Source organism: Crotalus tigris, unplaced genomic scaffold (genome assembly GCF_016545835.1).
Source record: "Crotalus tigris isolate CLP2741 ecotype Arizona unplaced genomic scaffold, ASM1654583v1 scf7180000024429.2167931701:2281839, whole genome shotgun sequence".
NCBI lineage: Eukaryota > Metazoa > Chordata > Lepidosauria > Squamata > Viperidae > Crotalus > Crotalus tigris.
In genome coordinates, this window is record NW_024100596.1 from 827,928 (window position 1) to 847,236 (window position 19,309).

The 19,309-nt window shown below is 41.4% G+C and overlaps 1 long non-coding RNA gene across 1 annotated transcript; it reads right to left on the bottom strand.

The window, feature by feature from the left end:
- Window positions 1–2,237: 2,237 nt before the first annotated feature.
- LOC120302360 lies at window positions 2,238–10,585 on the bottom strand. The gene is made up of 3 exons (XR_005555116.1): window positions 10,497–10,585; window positions 10,304–10,414; window positions 2,238–2,548 (listed from the first exon to the last, which is right to left on the bottom strand). It is a non-coding gene; the product is annotated as an uncharacterized LOC120302360 (long non-coding RNA).
- Between the last annotated feature and the right edge of the window lie 8,724 nt (window positions 10,586–19,309).

The following is a 19,309-nucleotide window of genomic DNA, read 5'->3' on the forward strand; positions in this document are numbered from 1 at the left end:
AAAAAGGTTAAGAACCACTGCCTTAGACTAATACCAACACATCTGCCAACCCGCATTGGACCAGTGTAGCAGATTATGGTCTATTCCTTACACATGCCAATAGAACCTCAAAAACAGCCCTCATTCCTCAGAGACCATAGGGCAACTACCTGCCTGAAGGCAGAGGATGATAGGTTGCAAACATGCAGAACAGGCATTCATCCTGCAGTGGATAGATAATGATGATGATGATATGATGATGATGATGATGATGATGATAACAATGCATAATTAAAAACAAGCAGATATATATTAACACTGTTTTCAAGTTGTGATTTGTTGATTGGATACGTTCAGATATTCAAAAAATATATTTCAGCCACGATTCCTTTGCCTAGAATAATAGATAATAGATCAGGCCAAACTAAACTCAAGCCAGTATCCTTGTCTGTGTTAAAAGTAATATATTGAAAGTACTGTGAACTTTGATATGGAAACCACGGCTTAATTATTCTGATCTGTGAACATGGCCACTAATTTTAGGTACTCTTGGGCAGCGGTCCCCCACCTTTCCAACTTGGCAGTCTGGCCCGGTGATGTGTATGTGTGTGAGTGGCAGGCGTATGCATGCTCAAGTGAAGGATGCTCAGGCAGAGGGCGTGGAGAGTGCTTGCGTGACTGGCACTAAAATGGAGCTTTGCGCACTCACACAAGTGGAACTTCGCACATGAGTGCAAGTGCCTTCCACCTGCACGAGTACAGCTTTTTCAACAGGTTTTGTTTTGCAGCTAACAGAACGTCCTAACCGCGCTTCGCGAAAGCCAGGAAACGGGAACATTGCAGTATTCAACAAGCTTTATTCACTATGTTGAAACTAAGTTAGCACTGGAACGAAGCTCCATTCATTGCCCTAAATACACTCCTCCACCACACCCAGAGTACACACCCCAATTGACGGTTAATTGGTCATCTAGAATCCACCTGTCCCCCTCCCCATACCTGCCTCGTGATAGTCCTCCACCCTACCTACACCCCGATCCAGCTAGTACTTATGTTCGAAGCTTACATTGAGTCCATGCGTTGCGTTCACGCCATTCTCATTCCTAATGTCCCACTCAACCTTTTCCTATAATACCCCCTCCCGGTATCCAAGTGTTGTCAGACCCAGCGTCCCAGTTCCCATCATTCACAGAGTCACGGTTCCAGCAACATAAGCCATAACAGTTTTAACAGCATTCGGCTTCTCCATATTCCCATTTCTACATAGCCTCCGTCCGGTTGTGTGCTGGCAATATAGGATGTTCACGTGACCCGTTCGGCTGCCGCTGTTGGCGATGTAGCTCACGAAGCTACTGGACTCGGCTGGAACACATGGTTAACTGGAACATTCCGGACTTCGGAAGGTAAGTATCACGCTGGGTCTGACATTCGGCCCCCCTCACCACAGGGCCCCCTGAAGGTGAGAAATGGGAAATTGATTAATCATGCCAATGTTCACATACAATAACCTTTCTAGTCGCCCCCTGGTTTGTGTGGTAGTGCTCTGTGATACCGACGGATTAGACCAGGGGCCGATATATCATGTTTTCCTACCCAAGAGGCTTCGGACAGAGGGTATCCCTTCCACAATATCAGATAATAAAGTCTACCCCCCCTACTCGCGAATCAATTATGTCCTGTATTTCATATCGTCCTGGCGTAACAGGTCCTGGGGGTATCTCATGGGACGGTCCTCCCATGGGTTTCAACAAACTTACATGAAAAACCGGGTGTATCTTACCAAGTAGTTTCGGTAAGTGGAGCTTCACCGTCACAGGATTGAGGATCTGGAGTATACGGAATACTAACAGAACGTCCTAACCGCGCTTCGCGAAAGCCAGGAAACAGGAACGTTGCAGTATTTAACTAACAGAACATCCTAACCGCGCTTCGCGAAAGCCAGGAAACAGGAACGTTGCAGTATTCAACAAGCTTTATTCACTATGTTGAAACTAAGTTAGCACTGGAACGAAGCTCCATTCATTGCCCTAAATACACTCCTCCACCACACCCAGAGTACACACCCCAATTGACGGTTAATTGGTCATCTAGAATCCACCTGTCCCCCTCCCCATACCTGCCTCGTGATAGTCCTCCACCCTACCTACGCCCCGATCCAGCTAGTACTTATGTTCGAAGCTTACATTGAGTCCATGCGTTGCGTTCACGCCATTCTCATTCCTAATGTCCCACTCAACCTTTTCCTATAATACCCCCTCCCGGTATCCAAGTGTTGTCAGACCCAGCGTCCCAGTTCCCATCATTCACAGAGTCACGGTTCCAGCAACATAAGCCATAACAGTTTTAACAGCATTCGGCTTCTCCATATTCCATTTCTACATAGCCTCCGTCCGGTTGTGTGCTGGCAATATAGGATGTTCACGTGACCCGTTCGGCTGCCGCTGTTGGCGATGTAGCTCACGAAGCTACTGGACTCGGCTGGAACACATGGTTAACTGGAACATTCCGGACTTCGGAAGGTAAGTATCACGCTGGGTCTGACATTCGGCCCCCCTCACCACAGGGCCCCCTGAAGGTGAGAAATGGGAAATTGATTAATCATGCCAATGTTCACATACAATAACCTTTCTAGTCGCCCCCTGGTTTGTGTGGTAGTGCTCTGTGATACCGACGGATTAGACCAGGGGCCGATATATCATGTTTTCCTACCCAAGAGGCTTCGGACAGAGGGTATCCCTTCCACAATATCAGATAATAAAGTCTACCCCCCCTACTCGCGAATCAATTATGTCCTGTATTTCATATCGTCCTGGCGTAACAGGTCCTGGGGGTATCTCATGGGACGGTCCTCCCATGGGTTTCAACAAACTTACATGAAAAACCGGGTGTATCTTACCAAGTAGTTTCGGTAAGTGGAGCTTCACCGTCACAGGATTGAGGATCTGGAGTATACGGAATACTAACAGAACGTCCTAACCGCGCTTCGCGAAAGCCAGGAAACAGGAACGTTGCAGTATTTAACTAACAGAACATCCTAACCGCGCTTCGCGAAAGCCAGGAAACAGGAACGTTGCAGTATTCAACAAGCTTTATTCACTATGTTGAAACTAAGTTAGCACTGGAACGAAGCTCCATTCATTGCCCTAAATACACTCCTCCACCACACCCAGAGTACACACCCCAATTGACGGTTAATTGGTCATCTAGAATCCACCTGTCCCCCTCCCCATACCTGCCTCGTAATAGTCCTCCACCCTACCTACGCCCCGATCCAGCTAGTACTTATGTTCGAAGCTTACATTGAGTCCATGCGTTGTGTTCACACCATTCTCATTCCTAATGTCCCACTCAACCTTTTCCTATAATACCCCCTCCCGGTATCCAAGTGTTGTCAGATCCAGCGTCCCAGTTCCCATCATTCACAGAGTCACGGTTCCAGCAACATAAGCCATAACAGTTTTAACAGCATTCGGCTTCTCCATATTCCATTTCTACGTAGCCTCCGTCCGGTTGTGTGCTGGCAATATAGGATGTTCACGTGACCCGTTCAGCCACCGCTGTTGGCGATGTAGCTCACGAAGCTACCGGACTCGGCTGGAACACATGGTTAACTGGAACATTCCGGACTTCGGAAGGTAAGTATCACGCTGGGTCTGACAGCAGCTTTGAAATCAGTTTTCATTCCTGGCATTTACTAGGACATGCAGTTTTCTTGGCAATGTTTTTCAGAAAGGGTATGGTCTTGCCTTCTTTCAAGGACCGAGAGACAGCGACTGGCCTAATGTCACCCAAGTAGCTTTGTGCCTAAGGCAGGTCTAGAACTCAGAGTTTCCTGGAGCCTGATTCCTTAACCAATATACCAGACTAGGTCTCATAGTTTTTTAATTCCTTAAATTTGCTGATCATCAGTTTGAGAAGACACGTCAGTGAAATATGCCTTTTGTAATCTCATAAGTACTGAAGAAGAAATCAGCAAATTCTTCCATGACTTACACAATATTTCATAAAGCAGTATTGGTAGTGGGCATATATAGGATTTTGAGAACACATTATAAGCACTGTCACAAAATGGTACCGGGGGCACCTTGCATATTCACAAAATGGCTGCCATGCATAGAGAATCACAATTGAAGGCAAACTGGAAAAATTGTTGTTCCTTATTTGTTGAAGTCCCAGGATGTTTTTTTCCCATGCCAGTTTATCGTTCCCTCTGTCTGCCTCCTTGTATGGGTGGACACAATTCTAAAGGGAAAAAGGGATTTATAGCCAATATCATTGCTATTTCCCAAGATAGCCTATATGGCCTATACTAGGGTTAGGCAATCTTGGCTCTTTTATGACTCATGGACTTCAACTCCCAGAATTCCTCAGACAGCCTTAAAGATTCCAAAGTTGTAGTAAAGATACAAATTGAACTCTGATATGTAAAACAACATAAAAATCCAGCTGTCTCTATTACGCAGTAGGTAACTTAGATCTGTTTGGAAAGCTTACAAACCTGAATTGGAAGACCATAGCATCTTTCCATTGTAGATTTTCAATAACCAATATTGTAAGGCATGCTGAATCAGAAAAGTGTTTCAAAATTGCTTACTTTGTGTCAAGTCTGCTCAAAGGTTTTTGGGTAAATAATTTCTGTTTTCCTTTGACTTTATTCAGGTCTGTTTGTTGAGGGTCAAGACCAATGAAAATTCCAAGCTTTTCCCTTTCTGTTGGTTGAAAATTATTGGGACTGCACAAGGTAACAAGCACTGATGGAAAGTCGAGCAGGCATATGTATTCCTGGTCCCTCTCTTTTTATTGCCTCCATGCCAGCCTCTCAAATATCTTTTCTCTCCTATTTTTCTGACATAACTTGTGACTTTGAGGTGTTCTTCATGCCTCCTGTCCCTTGGGTAGTGGAAACATAGATAATAGTTGTCCAAGTGGGGCAACTATTTCTGCTTTCTAGGCCTAAGAAGGAAATAAACTTCCCAAGGCAACAGGATGTCAATTACATATAGTTCTTGACTTACAACAGTTCATTAAATGACTGTTCAAAGTTACAACAGCACTGGAAAAAGTGACTTATGACCAGTTTTCACACTTGCGATGATTGCAGCATCCCCATGGTCACGTGATCAAAATTCAGATGCTTGGCGATTGATTCATATTTATGACAGTTGCAGTGTCCTGGGGTCAGGTGATCAGCTTCTGCAACCTTCTGACAAGCAAAGTCAGTGGGGAAGCCAGATTCACTTAACAACCGTGTTACTAACTTAACAACTGCAATGATTCATTTAACAACTGTGGTATGATAGGTTGTAAAATGGGGCAAAATTCACTTACTACATAAAGCCACATAAATTTCGGGCTCAATTGTGGTTGTAAGTCAAGGACTACCTATGCTGCTTTTCAGCACAGCCTTTGGGAGAAGGATTATCTAGAGCAGGGGTGTCAAACTGGTGGCCCACAGGCCGAATGCATCATGCGGAAGCTGTGCACACCCCAGCTCCAGCAAGAGGAAAAAAGTTGCGATACGATGCAACACGTCATGTGATGCGGTGAGTTTGAAACCCTGATCTAGTGATTGATTTTTATATACTTCTTGCCTGAAATGAATCCTTCAAATAACCAAGAGGGAGTGATCCTGCCTATGCCACCTCACTTTAGCCTGATTTCCCAAATTTGGAGACTAAGCCTGATTATACTAGCATGCCTTAAAGTATAAAAATGTGCCACATCAAATTATCTGGAGCAAATTGTTAATTTGTTCTGGTTCGAATTGGCATTTGAAATCCCTAGATGTATTAAGGCAGCAAAATATTCTACAGTCATGGTTTCAATATTTACAAATAATGGATAGATGGACTGTAGACAAGAAAGAGGGAATAACACTAGAAGATAGACAATTGGTTATTCAGATTAAAAACCAAGGTCCGGCTCATATAAAAAGAATATATAATGTTTTATTAGAGTTAGATTCGGAAACAGAATTGGTTAAAGATTGTATGATTAAATGGGCTCAGAATATACAGGAGCCGATCTCATTGGATTTATGGGAGATAATTTGGATAAGAAATGTTAAATTTACACAAGCTCAAAATTTGAGAGAAAATTTTTATAAAATGTTTTATAGATGGCATTTAGATCCTAAAAAATTATCTTGTATGTATTCCAACATACAGCCCAAATGTTGGAGATGTGGCAATAATGATGCGACATACTTTCATATTTGGTGGAATTGTAAAAAAGTAAAGGCTTTTTGGATTATGATTTGGTGGAACATTCAAAAGATTTTTAGAAAGAAGATAAAGTTTACTCCTCAACTATTTTTACTTGGTATTTTTGTTGACTTAAATGAAAAAGAAACTACTTTGATGTTGAATTTATTAACTGCAGCAAGGTTACTAGTAGGTCTATATTGGAAGAAAGATTCTTTGCCTACTTTAGAAGAATGGATATTTAAAGTATCTAGTTTTGCAGAAATGGCAAAAATTTCTGCTTATTTAAAGGATCATACACAAGAAAGATATATTACTGTATGGGGAAGGTGGATAGATTATATTCAGAAAAAATATGGCATTAAAAAGTTTTATTTATTTTATGAATGAATATCAAATATTATAGAGAATTGTTTTATAAGTTATGGAGTTAAAGGTTAATTATTATATTTTTTTCTTTCTCTCTTTTTTTTCTTTTTTCTTAATTATTATAATTTTCTTTTTCTTTTTTTTTCTTAACCCTGTATTCTGCTCTGGGAAGTGAAGGGAGGGGGGGTGGGGGTGGGAGGGAGGGTAAGGGGGGGGTTCTCTATTTTAAAATTTTATTGTATTTTTATAAATGATTGTATGTTTTAAAAAATAAAAATTTTCAATAAAAAAAAATTATCTGGAGCAATGGGGAAGGATTGCTTATTCTTGACTACTTCCTACTATGGTATGACAACATCTCCTTTTTTCTCAAGAAGAGAACACACATTTCCGCTTCCTGGCATTGGGAAGCTGTCAACTTAGGAAACGAAATAAACAGATTTGAAGAAGTGTTGCCAGTTTGTGGCAAAAATCTGCATGACCGCTAGATGGTTCAAAAGTGGTAAGGAAAACACAATCATCTGGATTTCTGCAGCCCTAATTTAAAAATCTCACATGGATGAATACATACATAAACAAACATGAGCAAAAGTCTTTTACCATTAGAAATAGTTTTACAAAGTATAGTGGTTAAATATGACTTCCAAATTTAAGAAGCACTTCTTGATCTAGGTGAGTGTAAATCACTGGGACTGACAGATTACATCCCAGAGTTCTGAAAGAGCTGGCAGATGTTATCTCAGAAACATTACATCACGTCTTTCATAAATCTTGGAGCACCGGGGAAGTACCTGAGGACTGGAAAAGGGCTGATGTGGTCCCCATCTTCAAGAAAGGGAAAAAAAAAAAAAAAACAGATCCAGGAAACTACAGACCAATCAGTTTAACATCAATACCTGGGAAGATCCTAGAAAAGATAATAAAAAAAAACAGATCTGTGAACAACTAGAAGCAAACAAAGTCATAACTAGTAGCCAGCACAGGTTTGTTAAAAACAGATCATGCCAAACCAATCTTATCTCATTCTTTGATAAAGTGACTAAACTAGTAGAGCAGTGAAACAGAGTGGATGTAGTATACTTAGACTTCAGTAAGGCATTTGATAAAGTAGACCACAACCTACTCCTTGGTAAGCTAGAAAAAGATGGAATAGACAATATCACCACCAGATGGATCTGTAGCTGGCTGACAAACCATACTCAACGAGTAGTCCTCAATGGCACTGCATCCACACGGAGAGAAGTTAACAGTGGGGTACCACAAAGTTCCATCTTAGGCCCAGTATTCTTCAATATCTTCATAAACAACTTAGATGAGGGAAGTGAAGGGGAACTCATCAAATTTGCAGATGACACCAAACTGTCAGGAGTAGCCAACACCCCAGAAGACAAACTCAGGATCCAAAAAGATCTTGACAAACTTGAACAATGGGCCCTATCCAACAAAATGAATTTCAATGTGGAGAAAAGTCTTACACTTAGGTAGAAAAAACCAAAGGCACGAATACTGGGTGAGACCTGGCTTAAAAACCATAATTGTTAGAAGGACCTTGGAGTCCTAGTGGACAGTCACTTGACTATGAGCCAGCAGTGTGCAGCAGCAGCAGCCAAAAAAGCTAATACAATCCTGGGTTGTATAAACAGAGGCATAGAATCAAGATCACGCGAAGTAATAGTACCACTTTATAAAACCCTAGTAAGACCACATCTGGAATACTGCAGCCAATTTTGGTCACCATACCACAAAAAAGTTGTTGAGAGTTTTGAAAAAATTCAGAGAAGAGCAACTAAGATGATCAAAGGCCTGGAGGCTAAAACATATGAAGAACTGCTGCGGGACTTGGGTTTGGCTAGTCTAAAGAAAAGAAGAAATAGGGGAGACATGATAGCAGTATTCCAGTATTTGAGGGGCTGCCACAAGGTAGAGGGGGTCAGCTTGTTCACCAGAGCATCAGAGGGAAGGACGAGAAATAATAGTTAGAAACTGATCAAAGAGAGAAACAACCTGGAATTAAAGAGAAACTTCCTAAGAATGAGGACAATCAACCAGTGGAATAGCTCCATCACTGGAGATTTTTAAGAAGAGACTAGACAGTCACTTGTCTGAGATGGTATAGGTTCTCCTGCTTGAGCAAGGGGCTGGACTAGAAGACCTCCAAGGTCCCTTCCAATTCTATTCTGTTCTGTTCTGTTCTATTCTAAAGTCCATCAAGAATTAAAAGGCAAGAAATCAAGATGGAGAGAGTTGGCTTATAAATATGGTTTGTAATATATATAAAAAGAAGCTACCCTGATGTCCTTGTTCTACTTCAAGGTTAAGTGATAGTTAATCAGCAGGATTTCATATAGTTAATAATGCAGTTCTTTGCATACCTGTTGAGAAGTAAGATTCAGCCAACTTACAGTAGCTTAATCCCAGATAATTATGGACAGAATTAAAACTACTCCAAATAGGGTGTTTACATTCAAATCCAGTCAAATTCAATGAAGCTTATGCCTGACTAGAGGTGCATAAGATTGAACTATTGAAAAACAATGATATGAGAAAATAGACAAAGCCTAAATACCCTGCGTTCAAATTTGCTACTGTTGCTCATAGATGCAAGTTCTGGGAATTGTAGTGCTCATGTCAAATATGAGGTGCTTATTTCAGTTTTATATTGGTCATACACAGGAGGAAATTTATTCATTTGTTTATTCATATCCCACCTTTATTCTTTTTACAGACAACCCACGGTGGCGAACATATCCAGCATGTCTTCCTCCTCCCCACAACAACAACCCTGTGAGGTGTGTGGGCTGAGTGTGCCTGGTCCAAAGTCACCCAGCTGGCTTGATTTACATGAGGCATGTCCAACCTGCAGCCTACAGGACCACTAGTAATGCGCCCTCCCCAAGATCGTAATAAAATATTCAAAAATAAAGGAAGTTTGATATTTATATACATTAACTCTATTATATATTTTATACGTGGCCCAAGACAATTCCTCTTCACTTAGTGCAGCCCAGGCAAGCCAAAAGGTTGGATACGCCAGGCTTAGATAAAAGGATTCTGTGAAAAAAAAATGTGAAAGTATGCAGACTGCTCTATCCTTACTAATGATTATATGTGGCAATTATCCTCCAGTTCAGACTTGAGCTACATTTGAAATCGATAAGACTTACACTTTACATAATCATTCTTATTTTTAGACTCTACCTACCCTTCCATTCTCTCTTTGTAAGTTCCCTAAGATCTGTGGGAGAGATCTGGTTTTGAGTCCCCTTTTCTAAAAATATTCACTGGATGGGGATATGGGTTAAAGAGGCCCGCTTGCTCTGGCACTCCCTTTCTGAAACCCTAAGCCTGCCTAAACATGTCTCAGCTTCTTGAGGAAAGTCTGGGTATGCTCCAGACTCTTTTGTTCCTACTCTGTCTTCCTAAATTTTTGTTTTGTTCAATGTTTTATTGCAGCCAGCTTAATTAATTTTAGCATGCGCCATCTTGCAAAATTGATGTGTGTGTGTGTGTGTGGGGGGGTGTTTTGTGGAAAACACAGATGATTGAGGCAGATCAAACTAATCAAATCCCAAATTTTTTTTTTTTTAAATTGCTACATATTGAATGAAATGAGAAGAGCAGGCAAAAAGCAAAGAGGTAGGTTGTAGGCAGAGTGACTGAATGGCCTCCCCTGTTAAACACAAGGTAAACATGACCTGCAACATGAGGAGGTAGTTCTGCCACATGCACATGACATTGCTCGTATCTCTTACCCAACCCTTGAGTGAGACCAGCTTCAGACTTCTTTGTTGTACCAGCACCTTCATTCAGACATCATCCAAAGTCACTGCAAGTATACTGTAAGCTCTGTTATGCTTCTCCACCTATTATACAGAATCATGGTAAAGTCGAGTAAATGGAATTAAAGCAGTATGGAGTGGCTGTTTGAAGCTGAGGTAGGCATACCTTCTCTTTTCTGGTTCCTTGCAAATCTTGCCTGCTGCCATTTTGCTGTGATCAGCCTGAAGAACTGGATATACCAGCAAAATGTTTAGCGTTCCACCCACATTGTGCAATGGTACTAAAATGCTCAGCCAGCAATACTGGAAGTGTTTTGGCTCTAGGACCTGTGCAAAAATGTGTAACAGGAAAGTGAAATAGTGTAATAGTGAAATGAAAGGATCAATGATGCAACATGTGCTTATGTGAGCTGCGCTGGCTGCTAGTTTGCTTTCAGGTCCAATTCAAAGTGTTGGTTATTGTCTATATAGGCCTTTATTGCATGGGTCCTGATTATCTGAGGAGCCAGCTCACTCCAATGGGATCAGCCCATCCCACTCGTGCCGGCAGAAGGGGTATGCTGCGACCCTGTCAAGCAAGGAATTTTTGGCAGGGTCCAGGAGAAGTCCTGCCCACTGGAACAACTTGGCTTTGATGTGAACACTTAGCCCTGTCAGTTGGCGTGGGGCCTGCATAGGGGCCTGTCATCTTGGAGGTGGTTCTTGTATTATTTAGAAGATCTCACCTCTGTTGCATACCCCTGCTATCTTAGCTATTTCTTTGTAATGTTAGTGTATTTATTGTTTCATTATTTTACTGTTTTAATTTTTATACTAAGTTTTATCTGATAGAAACCTGGCCAGAGTCACGTGACAGCAAGATGTGCAGTGAATAAACTTAATAAATAAATGTATCCTTTCCCAATGCCCTCCAAATATAGCGCTGAGGAATCTTGAAGTTGGCATTTGTCGCCTATATTAAAAAAAAACTGTGGAAAAAGAGATAAATTGGAAATAAAACTATTGCTTGTGACTCAGTCCTCTTCCTGTTTCCAATGCATTGTAATTGGGATTTTTTTAAAATTCAATTCAGGTTATAAAAGAATAGCATATAGAAGGAGAGGAGTGTAGGAAACAGCCTAGAGATGTTTGACAGGGTCCTGTAACCAGACTCACCCCATTCCTGATGGAGCCCAATGACTGGCAAATTTTTTCTCAGCAGTTGATTAAATGCTGAAAGGTGAGGGTGACAAAGTCAAAGAATTAACCAATTCCTTTACTTATCACATACTGCACATGCAAAATCAGGATGGTATTATTTGTCAGAGAGTCAGAAAAGACACAATAGCGGTGGGGTCAGGAATGGGGACCGAAGTTTCATGCTTGTAGAGTTTTCTGGTGACATAAGGATGGGTGGACAGCCCTAAGTGGGTAATAGGGAAAGATCCTGAGCATCTTCTAGAGTCTTCCTACTACTCTTAGGTTGATACAACAGCAAAACAAAGGTTTATATCACTTGAATGGTGGCTGGGTGATGCTAGACCAGAGATATCCAACTTTAGTAACTTTAAGACTTATGGATTTCAACTCCCAGATGGAATGAGGAATTCTGGGAGTTGAAGTCTTAAAGTTGCCAAGGTTGGACAACTGCTAAATGATGCTCTAAGTCTTTAGTGGGAAAGACTATACTAATAATCCAGATGATATAAGTTTGAAATCAGCCACATAACTGGTTGATTAAACACATAAGGTAATGAGATTTACGGACAGAGAATAGGTTGTGTCCTGATACAAATGGAAGCAGTTGGTAACCAGAATAATCTAAAGCAGTGGTCCTCGACTTTTCCAGCTCCAGGGACTGGCAGCTATGGAGGGGATGGGGATGGTTTCATGCGCCTGTGTGTGGCCTGGATCCAATGGGCCACAGCCCAGTAGTGGTACACCGATCAGAGGTTGGACACCCCTGCTCTAAAGCTTGCTGTAACTTAGCTAAAGAAGCCACTAACCTGGCATTCCCTGGTTTGCCAGGTTGCAGTCTGCACATGGCTGAAGTGATTGTTTGCTATGATGCACAACTGAACTTGAAGCAAGTGACAGATTATAATCCAAAATCTATCTTTATATGGCTTCATATTCAAAAAAGATCTTGGTATGTCTTTATACAAAACCATGTGCAGTACGTTTTAATGTTCTCCAGAAAAGGACTACTAGGGCATTTAAAGATCAAATGAAGCAGCAGATGGACAAAAATAGGGAGAAGGTTTTTTACCACAACAGACAAATGAAAGTCTGGGTCAGAAGATCGAATTTTAGCATTTTCCCAAGAATGCCAAAACATTTGTAACACTCAGCGCTAAAGTGCTGCTAAGTATCCAATATTATATCCTTGGATAAGAAGCTTCACTTTCCACCCATCTTCTTTGAAAGGCCTGACCCACCAGTAGGTGAGAAGTCACCTATGACTACCATCAAGCAAGATTCAGCCCCGACCTTCAAGGGAAGCTCACATTACCCATTCTCTAGTGACATTAATAATGCAGGCTGGGTCATGTTTGCTCAAGAGTTTACTGCTAATTTGCTGTTCCATCCTTTTGTGTGCTGGCTGAACGGGACTTTAATGGATGTAATGATGAGAGGGGGGAAATCTGAGAGCTGGATCCCAACCCAGCCATGCTGCCAGCTGCCTGGCTCAGGTGCTGGGCATGCCACCCCCTCTGCCCTGCCATAAGATGAGCCTTGGGTTTCCACAGGATCAGGGAAATTTGAGGATGTTTCCTCCTCCCACTAAACATACATCTTTTGGTATCACTTACCCCAAGGACACCTTCTGCTCCACCCGAATGAGTCTTCTGTCTACTAAAGGAGGGCCAAGTGGGAACCAGAATCCACATTGGGAGGGTCTCTGGGGAAATTCTGCTTTGGGCATATCTGTTTGCAACTCTCAGGAGATGAGAAAAGTCAATTATAAAACCTGCCTGACTCCGTTGCAGCAGGTTTTTTCCAGGGTTTAGCCTGAGACCAACCTGTTTTTAATGCTAGGATTGTGCCTTATAGCGTTGCATGGTGTAGTGTGCAAACTCTTAGACAGGAAGTGGTCAATTCAAATTTTAATGGAGTTATTAATGTGTTGACTAAATAGCCTTAGGCAACTCTCTGCTTCAAAGGCTTTTCTTCCCCTGGTCAGATTGGATATGGCCTCCTTATCTTTTTGGATGCCTAACAGGAAGGAATTCAGTTTTGCTAAATTGCTTAGATGAAGCCTTCCTTACCATTTCCCCATAACTTGAAAGGTACATCTACTTCCCTCAAGTAATAATAATAATAATAATAATAAAGTTGGAAAGGAACTTGGAGGTCATCTAGTCCAACCCCCTGCTCAGGCAGGAAACCCTATACCATTTCGGACAAATGGCTGTCCAGTCTCTTCTTAAAAACTTCCAGTGTTGGAACATTCACTGCTTCTGGAGGCAGGTTGTTCCACTGGTTAATTGTTCTAACTATCAGGAAGTTTCTCCTTAGTTCTAGGTTGCTTCTCTCCTTGCTTAGTTTCCACCCATTGCTTCTTGTCCTGCCTTCAGGTGCCTTGGAAAATAGCTTGACTCCCTCTTCTTTGTGGCAGCCCCTGAGATATTGGAACACTGCTATCATGTCCCCCCTCGTCCTTCTCTTCATTAAACTAGACATATCCAATTCCAGCAGCCGTTCCTTATATGGTTTAGCCTTCAGTCCCCTAATTATCTTTGTTGCTCTTCTCTGTACTCTTACTAGAGTATCAACATCTTTTTTACATCGCGGTGACCAAAACTGGATGCAGTATTCCAAGTGTGACCTTACCAAGGCATTGTAAAGTGGTATTAACACTTCACATGATCTTGATTCTGTCCCTCTGTTAATGCAGCCTACCACTGTGTTGGCTTTTTGGCAGCTGCAGCACACTGCTGGCTCATATTTAAGTGATTGTCCACTAGGACTCCGAGGTCCCTCTCACAGTTACTGCTATTGAGCAAGGTACCCCCTATACCATACCTGTGCATTTGGTTTTTCTTGCCTAAATGTAGAACCTTGCTTTTTTCACCATTGAATTTCATTTTGTTAGATAGTGCCCAGTGTTCAAATCTGTCCAGATCCTTCTGCATCTTAAGCCTGTCTTCTGGGTATTCCTGCCAGCTTGGTGTCATCTGCAAATTTGATGAGTTCCCCATCTATCCCCTCATCCAAATCGTTGATGAAGATGTTGAAGAGCACTGGGCCCAGAACAGAGCTCTGGGGCACTCTTCCCTCCATGTAGATGTGGTTCCATTGAGGACCACACGCTGAGTACGGCCGGTCAGTCAGCTACGGATCCATCTGGTGGTGATGCTGTCTACCCCACATTTTTCTGTCTTGTCAAGTAGTAGGTTGTGATCTACTTTATCAAATGCCTTACTGAAATCCAAGTAAATTATGTCCTAAAGAAGAATATTTTACAGATTTGTTATGAGGATTACAGATATGTGTATTAGTAGAAGTATTTTGGATACTTGAAAAATGCTGCTGTTGAGCTTATCCATTCAGTTGTGTCCAACTCTTGGTGATTCTATGGGCCAGGTCTCTCCGCATCTTCCAATCTTTCACTATTTCTTTGAGTTTTTCTGTGCTCTCGCTGGTGTCAGCTTTGATGGTGTCCAACCATTGTGTTGTTTGATGGCTTGGTTTCCTTTTACTGCTAAACCTTCCAAGCAACAGGTAGTCCTCAACGTACAACCACAATGGAGCCCAAAATTTCTGTTGATAAGTGAGACATTTGTTAAGTCAGTTTTGCCCCATTTTACAATCTTTCTTGCCACAATTGTTTAGTGAATGAGCATAGTTGATAAGTTAGTAGCACTGTTATTAAGTGAATCTGGCATTCCTTGAGACACAGCAACGGTCATAAATATGAGTCAGTTGCCAAACATCTGAATTTTGAACAGAATGTACACATACAAGTAAGCCATAAATCATGGTTTAAAACCTCAGTGGTCCACAAATTACATTAATAGTTAATTAAATAATAATGTATTAAATTTGTATCATAACTGTCTCCCAACATTAAGCCAAAAACGAACACGTCACATTATATTTTGTGAGACTGTGAATCCAAATCCAGCCTGTAAAAGAAGCTTGACAGATTCTTTAATCAATGGAGTAGGAAGCAAGACAGTTCTGGAGATGATATCAATGGAAGATGTCTCCAACTCTAAGTCAGGGACAGAGTACTTGTATCCCTCCAGATGTTGCTGAACTACAATTCCCACTATCCATGTTCCTTGGCTCAGAATGTTTTTTAGTTCAACAGCATCAGGAAAACCATCCTTAAATTCACAACTGGAGAAAGTTCATTGTATTCTCATTGTAGGCTGCATTAGCTATTACAGCAGCCTGTAACACTATAACTAGTGTCATAGACACTAGTAGTTGTAGATTTACAGTTATAACTTTTAAATTTTTTGGTTGTAAACATGGTTCCTTCTTAAGAACTATATCCTGCAATATTTGCCTTAGGTATATTATTATATTTAGAGAGGAAGTGACTGCATGATGATAAGGGAAGAGCAACCTTTAAAAATTGAATGTCAAACTATGATTCTCAAATGGAATGCAAAGGAATATTTATAGTAGGAAGAAAGGCCTCAGCAAACCACCCATTTTCTCAGAAAATAGGTTGTAGTATACAAAGGTTTATGCCATAATTGTCTTTAAATTTGTCTACAACAAACTGATCAAGCTGTAATTGTCTCATATCAATTGATCTGTTATGACAGAACCTCCTTGATCAATAGCGCCTATGGAGCAACACTTAAACTTTCATACAATGAAAAGCCTTAAGATCAACAAGTTAGGACTGACCCCAGTAAACATCCTGGATTAGTTTATTAGGTATTCCAGACTCTTACTAGTTCCTGTAAGCTATTACACCTGAGTACAATCAATGACCAAATGAAGCTCTGTATGGCTAGATCACAGGTCGGCAACCTGCGGCTCCGGAGCCGCATGCGGCTCTTTGAGCCTTCCCCTGTGGCTCCCAGCCTCCTCTGCCTTTGCAGAGAGACAGAGACAGAGAGAGGCAATTGCGCTTCCCTGCTTCTCTCTCTCTCTCTCTCTCTCTCTCTCTCTCTCTGTGTGTGTGTGTGTGTGTGTGTGTGTGTGTGTGTGTGTGTGTGTGTGTATGTGTAAAAGAGAGTGCACTCACAGTATTCTCCGAGCAGCTGAAAAGCTTACTGGGCGGAGCTCCTCCCTTTGCTGCGTCTCTGCAGGAAGCAGGAAGCGGGAAGGGCAGGAGAGAGCTAGCTAGCCCAGCTAGGCTGACTCAGGAATTCTGGGAGTTGAAGTCCATAAGTCATAAAAGAGACAAGGTTGCTTGTTGGACAACAGCTTGAAGCTTGCCAGGTGAGCAGGAGATAGGAGGGGGGGGAGAAAGAGAGAGAGAGAAAGAGAGAGAGAGAGAAAGAAAGAGAGAGAGAGAAAGAAAGAAAGAGAGCGTGGGGGGGGGAGGGAAGAGGAGTGGCAGACCAAGGGCAGATAGAGAGGGAAGGAGAGAGAGACAGAGAGAGAGAGAGACCCTTTTGACATCTAAAATGAAGATAACACTGCATATATCCTTTTTTTACCTGTGTGTGTGTGAGTATATACACATACATACATACATATACATATATACACACACACACATATACACACACACACAAACACACACACACCTATAATAAAGGTAAAAAAGGATATATGTGGTGTTATCTTCATTTTAGATATGAAAAGGGTTTTGCGGCTCCCAGTGTTTTGTTTTTGGTGGGAAACCGGTCCAAGTGGCTCTTTAAGTGTTTTGGGTTGCCTACCCCTGGGCTAGATCAAACCAAGACTTCTCTAGCCCAACATTATGTTTCAATAGCAATCAAATCAAGTACTTGTGGGAACTCACAAAAAGAAGAGTGCAATAACACCTTTCTGCTTGTGGTCCCCAAAAATTAGAATCTAGGCGTCTGATTCCTCCAATCTAATTAAAGTTTGCATAGCCACTGATAGCTTGATCCCACGTTATCAAATTTCCCTTTCAAGACATCCAGATTTAGTGACCATTATATCCCTTATCACATCTTATCTTGATTGCACAAAAGGAAGTAGTGATTGGTTTCTCTGTTCCAGCAGCTAACAGTGCAAAGTGTACCCAAAGGTGATTTTTTTTTTCCAAAGGGCAACTGGACTTTCTTTGCTTTTCCTTGAAGTGCAAAGTGCAGTTTCTGTCTACTCCTAAAAATTGCTCTTAAGTGAATACATTTAGTGCCCTCTAGTGTCTACAAAAGAGAATGCCAGTCTCTTCTCACTTTCTTGAGTGTTTTCTTTCCTAGACCAATTGGGATGGCTCTGCAATTTTGTTTCCTTCGAGATAATTCATTAACTGTAGGCTGGAATGTAAAATGCTCTGAAAGTAGCATCTGAGGGAAAGATAGTTACATCTTGCCCTGAAATAGTGAAGGGAAAAAATGAAGGAACAGCAGTAGTCCCTTGAACATGGTACCTTTCTTCTCTGCTGAGTCCTCTCCAGCTGTCCTTGAGTCAGCAGAAAACTAGATTGGCATCTAGTCTTTGCTGATCCATAGCCTCCTCCTGTTGCCTCTGTTAAAATAACTGCAATCATCTACCTTCCCTCCAAATAGGTACAAAGTCTAATAGATTTCATGCTCCATGAGGCTGCTTTTGGATAGTGCCAGAATAAGGAGAAAAATAGTATCCATGGTCTCTTCAATAGCACCTGATGAGTCATTCTCCTAAATTGAGGACTACTAGCTTATGCATGCTTCCCAAAAGGGCTTGCAGAGATGATGAGCCAGGTAAGGATGAATAAAATTCCATAATTCAGAAATGGAGTTTCTGGAGAACTTTCTATTACCCCTCTGCAATATGCTGATTCCCTTCTGGACCAGGCCATTCCTAGAGTGATGTGTCTGTTTCCAGAAGAAAATTTCTTAAATAGGAAGTAGTTCAGGATATTCAGGACATGGCACTCTCTAGAACATTCTCCTTCCAAATTGCTACTTATTGGCTTAGTATCTTAGTTGAACACAGCCACTGTGATTTCTAAACCATTTTTTATGGCTTGGCATGCTGCATGAATCCGGACAATTATAGCTTGTTTAAGAAACTGTAACTTATTACAATGTATAGGCTCAGGCTACAAAGCCATTTTTCTAATTTAACAATATCACATTCTGCAGAGTATCACCAGATTAAATCTCCCAAGTATGAAAGTACACTTTTCATTGGGTATACTTCCTCCTTCCCTGTAAATGCCATTTATTTCAGAGAGAAAATCATAACTGTTTTTGGCCTGTTGCCATATACAAACGAGACAAAATGGCTATTTTAAATGCTTTTGTACCCAGTGGGTGGCCGTTCAAGAAGGCATATTTATAACCTTTCATGAATAGGCTATGAACTGCATCTTAGCTAAAGCCCACTTTCTGCTTTGTATGTGTTTGTGTATATGTATGTATATGTATATATTCATATTTTAATATCTCCCCCTTTTCATAACTATCTATTTTACATAAGACTAGTTCTTTTTGTTTACTATTTTCTACCTCCTGCTCTGTAATTAAACATGTACCAGAAGATGGCTTCTTGACTCTTTCTAGTCTCTAATCCAGTGTTTTTCAATCCTGGTGATTTTAACTGGTGTGGAATTCAACTCCCAGAATTCCCCAGTCACCCATGCTGAAGAATTATGGGAGTTGAAGTTTACACATCTCACAGTTGCCAGAGTTGAAAAACACTGTCCTACTTTACATCTGGGGTGAGGAATTTATGGTTCTCCAATGTTGTTGAATTGCAATTCCCAGCAAACCTACCAGTTTGGCCAATAGTAAGAGATGTCCAGACTCACATTACAGTAGTAATATGTTATAAAATGCAGCTTGCTTATGCCAGCCCTTCATCACTTATGGCAGCCCTCCAACATGGCTGCCCCTCTTATATCTGCCTGCT